The following is an 8,507-nucleotide window of genomic DNA, read 5'->3' as shown; positions in this document are numbered from 1 at the left end:
ATCATTGCATAAGGATTGAAGAAGATTCCCAAAAACAAAGGCATGTGATTATGTAATGATTGCATTTTTGAATTTATGGCAAATGGTGAATCATCAAGGAATCTTGCTCTAAGCCAATTAGAACTCTCCTCTGCATCAGAAATGTTCCTTAAGATCATACAAGATCAATGGTTGGGGAAGCTAGCCCGAAAATACATCATTGCATTTGGGATATTTTCAAAATTTCTTCATGGCTAAGAAACCAAACTCACTTCACTAAGCAAGCTTGCTATGTTCAACTGCTCTGAACCATTTGCCTATAAATAGAGGGGTCTTTCTCATTCAAAAAACACACCAAAGCAACAGAATTCTTGCTTTCTCTCTTCTTTCTTCATACTTAAGGTTTTCAAAGGTTCTTTGGCAAGAAGACTCGGATTCTTCAAACCAGAGCTCTTCCTTTGGAATTAAGTATTCAAACACCTTAGGGGAGTCATTTAGAGGTGATCCAAACCTCTGAAACACTTCTGTACGTGGGGAATCATCATCTTCACCTCTCACTTGGAGCTGTTGCAGTTGGGGTCGAGCAAGAGGTTCTGGGCACTTTCAGTCCAAGTTAAGCATCTCAACACCTTCCAGGAGGATCACTGAAGCTATCTGGATCGTTGCAACAACTCTGCAACACACTTTGATCAGAGCCAAATCTTCATTTTTCAGGTAAGTTTCAAAAGCTTCAAACTCTATGATTCACGCATGATAAATTTAAAATGAAGTTACCAGTTGGTTTCTGCACCTTCATAGATCATTAGCCCTCAACCAATTGCATCAAATCATGCATATATAGTATTTCATGTTTAATTTCAGTTTTAGGGTTCTTAGTGTTCATGCTTGCGAATTTTATGTTACACTTAGAATAAATGAAATTAAAGGACACCATCATGATCCTCGTCCAAAAACGAGCAAAATCCATCTTTACATCTTTGAATTTTGTTGAGAATTGAGGGAGATAGGATTTCCAGAAATTGAAATCGTGAGGTTGAAGATGAAGTTGCTTTGCGCGTGTTTTTTTTGAATTCTCAGAAGCAAGTTTAAAATATAACCAATTGGAAGCGTGTTTTGAACGATTAAAACGTTCAGCTCACTTGGTTACAAGCGCCTCTCACTTTCTCATGCCTTAGGTCTGGGGTCCGATCCCCCCCTCAGACCTTTTGTTTTTATTTTTCATTTTAACGCGCGTGTTTTATATATAACCAATTGGAATCCCTCTTTAGTCACACTGAGCGTGTAGCTCAGTTGGCTTTGTTTTGTGTGGTAACCATGGGAGCGTGGGTTCAAGCCTTGGTAGTGACAAAACAATATTTTTTATCACTTTTTCCATTTGATTTCTTTACAACTTTAAACAATTATTTAACCTATCAAATTAATTCATTTTAATTTCATTTTTTACACACTTGTCATTTAATATATCTATTTTGTGAATTATCAAAAAAAATCATAAAAATAATATTTATTTCATATATTCTTATTAGGTTTAAAATAGTATGTTTTAAGTGTTTTCTTAAATACTTTGAAAATATATATTTTCATTTTGTTTTAACCTAATTACTTTGTGAATAATTTTATGATAAAACCCTAATTATTTAGGTCTTAATTAGGTATAGATTTCATCTTTGCCTTAATTAAGTTGACTTTTGTCAATGTTCAAAACTGTTTTCAGTCTCCAATTAAACGGATGATTAAGGTTTTCAAACAACAAAACCTTATATCATTTCAATCATTTTCAACTGTTTCTCATAAACAGTAAATCATTTTTAAGTGGGCCTCTAATAGAGTGTAAGTCCCAACACCTTCTTTCTTTTCATAGTTTGTTTTTCAAAACTATATTTACAAAATCTTCTTTCTGTTTTCAAAACATTCTTCTGGTATTTGAAGGGCATTATTCCCGGTGAAACTCTTCAGATATCTATGTGACCTATGTCCATCTTCACTTCTTCTGTTTTCAAAAAAAAACATTAACTGTTTATCATATATATTCAACTGTTATCCATCAACTGTTGGTGAGGCTTTGTACATACTTCTTCAAAGGCCTCCACTCCATCCAGGTTAGGCTTTACAAGCTTCCAATTTACAGTCTTTGTTTAAATTACTGTCAAATATAAACTGTGCATATATTTGTTTAAGAACTACGTCTGAGTGTAAACCTTAGGACAGTTAAACTATATATATATATATATATATATTATAGGAATATGGCCTAGGATTGAGAATGTCTTCCCGGTGAAGGCTCTTTCCTAATTAGAGATCTGTAGTTCAAACCCCCAAGATGAATTATTCCCGGTGAAACATCTTGGCAAAAACCTTAGAATCCAAAAAAATAGGACACATCCACCCAAGAGGAATTATTCCCGGTGAAACCTCTTACCCATTTGCTTAGAGCCAAAATAAGTTCAAAACCACATAGCTTTCTCTTGTGCTATAACAAGGACCCTCGATTAGCCTCCTCTTGGGCTTTGTACAAGGACCCACAGGCTTCTTAAAAGCATTTCCAGCTTCCTCTTGAGCTTGTATACAAGGACCCACCAGGTTTCTTATAAACATAGGAACAGGTCTTTAGTTACCTTTTAACCTACCCTAGTGAGTTTCTTCCAATTTAAACCAGACTTTAAACAAGCTAAGTTTGTCTCAATTTTACATTGAGCACTCCTTTTGGAATGAGAGACATGGACAGTCTCTGTCACCCTTATCTTCATTAATCTTCCTTAGCAGAGTCTAGGATCCATGTTTTGTTTATCATCAGTCAGTGTCAGCCTTCATCTTGGGCTTTAAACAAGAAGTCTCATTAGATAATCTTTCTGCCATCATTTTAACAAAAACCCCTGGAAAGGGTTAGCCTCCAAAGTCAATTAATAAAAACCTGTTTAAAAGAATAAAACCCCTGGAAAGGGTTAGCCTCCAAAGTCAATTAATAAAAACCTGTTTAAAAGAATAAAACCCCTGGAAAGGGTTAGCCTCCAAAGTCAATTAATAAAAACCTGTTTAAAAGAATAAAACCCCTGGAAAGGGTTAGCCTCCAAGTTCAGTCAATAAGCAGTTAAAACCCCTGGAAAGGGTTAGCTTCCAAAAATCATTCTTTTCAAAAGATAAACTCACCAGCTGAGTCAAAATCCCTGGAAAGGGTTAGCTTCCAAAAAAAATCAGTCTTTTAATAAATAAATCCTTCAGTAGAGTCCAAACCCAACAAAAATAGTTAGCCTCAATCTTGGGCTTCATACAAGGCACCAAAACAATAAAACTCCCCTGTTAATAGTCAGCCTCAACCTTGGGCATTGTGCAAGGCAGATAATAGAGTCTCCCCAGTGAGTCCTTCATCATTCAGGTAGCCACAACCTTGGGCTTTGTACAAGGCAGATAAACCATACTTCATGTGTCAAAGATTCCTAACAGCTAGGATCTTTTCCCTATTAGAGTCATTCATACTCAGTCAGCCACAACCTTGGGCTTTGGTCAAGGCAGAAAATAATATTTTTTTCTAGCTAGAGTCAGCCTCAATTCTGGGCTTTGTACAGAACACCAAAAAACTCCTTAGTTTAAATTTTCTCCAGTAGAGTTATCATTTCAATAAGTCAATAAATCAATCAAAAAGCCTCAAGCTTGGGCCTCATGCAAGCCAGCTAAAGTCAAATCTTTTATACAGTAGATAGACATAGCTTATCTCTATAGAGAGATATTTTTACTACTCTACCACATTCAAACAAACATTACATTTTATTTCAATTTCAATCAAGTCTCCCATTTAGGATTTTGAAAGGCATGAGCTGGCAGTAAAACCCAGACATGTGGTAACTTTCCCTAATTTGGATAAGCATTTTTCTTTCATTTAAGAGGCATTTGACTGGTATACTTGCACATACACAAGTAAGGTCCCCCTCTTGAATGAAATGAATTCAGTTATTCTGTCACTCTTTTAATGTTTGTGGTGGAATAGTAGAAATACCTCTCTGTAAAGATAAATTCATGTCTCTTTACCGTAAACAGAGATTTAATTCAAGCTTCAACCTTGAGCTTCAAGAAAGGCACCCAAAAATAATTAATAATTAATTAGTTCCCCAAACTACATTAAGCTCTGACTTCCATTAGGGATATGTAGGCATGAGGTTCACAAGGAATCTCAGCGAGCTAATAAAATACCAAAAATAGTCAGTCTGTCTGTCTCTCTTTCTTTTATTCAATTCAATTCCTTCTCCTAATACAAAGGAGAAACTTTCCCAATAATCATTAGCAACACAGACACATTTAGACACAGAGAAGGTTCCTGTAGAGTACTACAGATATGTAGGGTGCTTAATCTCTTCCCTATGTATAACCGACCCCCCGGACTCCAGAATTTCTAGTCTAGGTGAATCCCCACACTTAGCAAACTCTTAGGGTTTAGTTGAGATCTTTTTTTCCCTTTCCTACTCGTAGGACAATAAGAAAGTTCGTGTGATATCGTAGGAAGAACTGAAACAAAATTCATCCCACCACGGGCGCATTCTCCTTCCAAATTTCGCGTGAAGGGTCTAGCGTGCCGTCCTCCCAAGTGAAACGGGGAGGTAAAAAAAACGACAACCACACAACCGGATCAGATATAGCTTCAGAAATTGGTGGTTGTGGCAGAGGTCAAGAAGGGCCCAAGATGAACCACCTCCATCAAGCCGAAGTGATTTAAGAGTCAGTATTGAGTACAAGCGACGCACTATATTCTTATGATTCATACTTTAAACTGGTAAAATGTTGTGATGAAGATCAGGCTGACAATGCTGCTGATAGAAACAATACCTCTGAATAAGTATGTTTCTTGGAAAATAATGTCCTCTGGCTAAGTGACAAGCAAAATTGTGTCACTTTGCCTATGGATGAAGCTATTGGTGCTCAACAAATGGTGTCTAAGGATAATGCTCCTCTAAATGTCATGACATTGTCATGCGTCAACTCGAGTGTCCTTACTACTTCCAAATATCCTAGTCAATCTAGGATAATCAAGAACATTGATATAGAGCATCATCTCAGTAGAGATATTGGGAAGATTAAGATCGTGACTCTTGAGCACGGTAATACTGAAAGCGGGCTTGCTATTAGTCCTCTAAAAGACCTTAATAATACTCATCTCAAGAGAAGACCTGGGGTATGTATTCATGAAGAATTATAGAAATTACTTCAAGAGTTGCATCTACTAATGGAAGAGCTACATATGTTGAATTTGGTACAACTGCTGCTGGTACCATTTAAGAAGAAGGAGCTTATGTTGTGGTTGCTGACGCGTCACTGTTGGTCATGTGTTTTTATCTGGATCCACATTATGATTCTTTTTATTTTAGTCTGTGATTTTGTAAGGGTTAAATTCCCGGAATATTTTTAATTTTGCTAGCACCAAGAAAAAAATGCTTAAACAACTGGTGCTTAAGCTTTATTCTACTACCTTTGTCACCTTGTGGCTAAAGAGGGGGAGTAGTAATTGAGTATACAGGAGGTGCATGTGTCAAGGGGAAGCTGTTACTCTGCATTGTTCTTTTCCGCTGATGTTATTCTAATGCAAGGGTTATTTAGTTTTTTTAGCCAAAATGTGCCAAAGGGGGAGATTGTAGTTTCTCTAAGATTGGCAAGCAATTTGGTAAAACCAGCCTAGCAGGACCATGTTGAATAAAATGTCATATCATACATATTTCAACATGTCGAACAAGATGTCACAACATGGCAGGTATGACATCGTGTTTGCTGGAGCTGATATGTCACGTGTATCAGTCGTTTTATTAGCTACAGAATATTATGGAATATTCAGTTAGCTTATGTGTATCCAAGATCGATTCAATCAGAGATATTTGTTGGTTTTCACACTTTCTTTAATTGGAGACAATTTAGGAAAGTTTCGATTGGAAACCTATTTTCTTGGAGATCAAGTAACAGACTTTGTGCAGCCTCCTTGCTGCAGTTTTAGGCTAAATTCAGTCAATACTAATTCTATAAATAGACTGGCCTAAACCTAGTTTTAAGTGGAACTGATATTTGTATTTTTAGGGTTCTAGGAATCCTTATTTTGGTTATGCAGTAAGTTCCAAGTTTGTTCATTCACAAACTAGTAGGTGTTGAATGTTTAATCTCTGAAGCTGTTAAGCAAGGAGTGTAGTGTCAGTTCTCAAAAGCTTTTAAGCATTGAGAATTATGTGTCTTGGAAGAGTGTCTTTTACTTTTGATTGTTTGTGTTTTTTGTCACTGGTTGTGGCTGAGGGGATTTGAGGAGGGCCTCATACCTAGGTGAGTCTTAGGTAGAAGTCATAGGAAGGGTAGTGATTAAGTGAGAAGTTGTAAACAGAGGATTTTAACTTCAAATTGATACTATCGTATATTGATTTCATCCCTGGATCGGTAGCCCCCAGAGTAGGAAGATTCTTCCAAACTAGGTAAACAATTCCTTGTGTCTTTTACTTTTCTGCACTATTTTTCGTTACAGTTATCGTCTTGCTCCATAGTGTTTAATCAACAGATATTTGTGTCGTGACATCTCATTCGACATCACATATTTGATATCAGAATTTCAAATAGCCAATATGACAGTATGAGAGTTAGCATCATGATAATTGCAACAATAACCTTTTTAGTTGTCGTCAACCTTGTAGGATGATTTGGTCTTCTTTTTATAGTTTCTCCAAAGAGACGTTGGAGGGTAAGAAGGTCTTTGTAGTTTCTAACAACTAGTTCCCATCGGATAGAATCAAACATAGATGCAGTACGTCTTTGTATTGTAGCTTGATACGTTGTTATGAATTGGTGGAAAATAGCTTATGTAAAATAGTACACCTTGTCCTTCCTTTTATGGTAATGGAACAAAACGTTCATCTGTACCTTGTACATTGTACATTGTACTTCATAACGTTATCTTCTTTTCTTCTTGAACTTCAGAGGCTAACAACATGAGTTGGAAGAAGGATGATAAGCTTTTGAATCTTCAATTCTTCAGCACTTGGTCTTCAGAACCATTTTTCTTCATAAACTTGAGTCTTCAGAGTCTTCAGAACTACGTCTTCAAAGTCTTTCAACACTTGGTCTTCAGTTCAGTCTTCGTATCAAAATCCTTTAAGAGTTATCAGATATGTGATCTTCTCAGAAACACGTCCTTTCATTGTTGGAAAATAATTATGATCTTCTAAGGCTTGACCTTTGATGTATTTAGAATCTTGACTTTGTCTTCCAAATTAGAAGCAATAACTTTTATGATGAACAAGTCTCAGCTTCTGAACTTAACTTGAAATCTCACTCTTATGCATTGATTTGTGATCTTGGAGCAAAATCTCTAACAGAGTTCTTTCTTCTGATTATTTGTGACATCTAAAACAACAGCTTATTTGAGAAGCACACCGTAACTCCACTTTCTGATGATCATTCAGTATTCTTCAAAACTATTGATGTTTCTTCAGAATCAAATGCAAATGATGTTTCTGAGTCGCTTTGCTTGTTTCTGATGATTCTTCACGGACAACAATCCATAATCTCTTAGAACACAATATCTTAACACTCAAGAAACTATTAGAAACTAAATTGTTACACACAAAATATATGTATTGTTATCGTCAAAACATAGAGACTTATTGCAGCAACAAATCTTGTTCTAACAATCTCCCCCTTTTTGATGATGAAGAAACTGTTAGACGCTTGGCTTACGTATCTAGAGGGGGGGTGAATAGATACTTCAGTATTTATTCGGATTTTTCTTAAAAAATATGGCGAAAGCGTTTAGGGATCGACTCGCATCTATTCCGAACCGCTACGGGAAGGATCATATATGTTTTTAAACCACAAACTGATTATGATGTGAAGATGGAAATACTATTAGAGAATCAACAAGTTATGTTACGATAAATCGTTTAAAGTGTTTAACTTGGATAAGCTTGTTTCTAATGACTTTGATTAACGAAAGAGGCAATATATCAAACACGTGGTGTATAATACTCAAATTGAGTTGTGGATCAATGTGTGTTGACTTGTGATGTGTTTGCAGAATTTTATCACACAAGTTTAACACTTTGATTCGTTAATCAATTTGCGATTCTAACCAGAAATAAGCACAACATAATCAAAAAGATAAAAGCGATAACGAACACGATATTTGTTCAGGCAGTTCGTTGACCGTCCTCGCTACGACTACATCTGCCCCCAATTCCAAACAGGAATTGGGATGTCTTTCATTATGATTGAAAAGAGTTTATACAAGAAGATAACAAAGCAATAACGACGAACCGAATATGTTAATTCTTTGTATCTTCTCCCCTTGATCTTGATCCAGATTAAGTATCTTCCAAGAGCTTGTCGTTGATTCCCTTTCTGCAGTGTTGTGAATTGATTTAACCCTTGTTCTTCAACTCCTACACTCAGCTGAATCGTTGATTACGCCTCTTGATAAAAAACCCCAAAATTCACCAATCTTGGAGGACAAAATCCGCAGGTTTTATTCACCAATAACCCCACAAATCTTCACCCACTGGGAACCTTCAATTCCT

Source organism: Vicia villosa, linkage group LG2 (genome assembly GCF_029867415.1).
Source record: "Vicia villosa cultivar HV-30 ecotype Madison, WI linkage group LG2, Vvil1.0, whole genome shotgun sequence".
In the NCBI taxonomy this organism is placed as follows: Eukaryota; Viridiplantae; Streptophyta; class Magnoliopsida; order Fabales; family Fabaceae; genus Vicia; species Vicia villosa.
Note: the sequence above shows the minus strand (reverse complement) of the source record.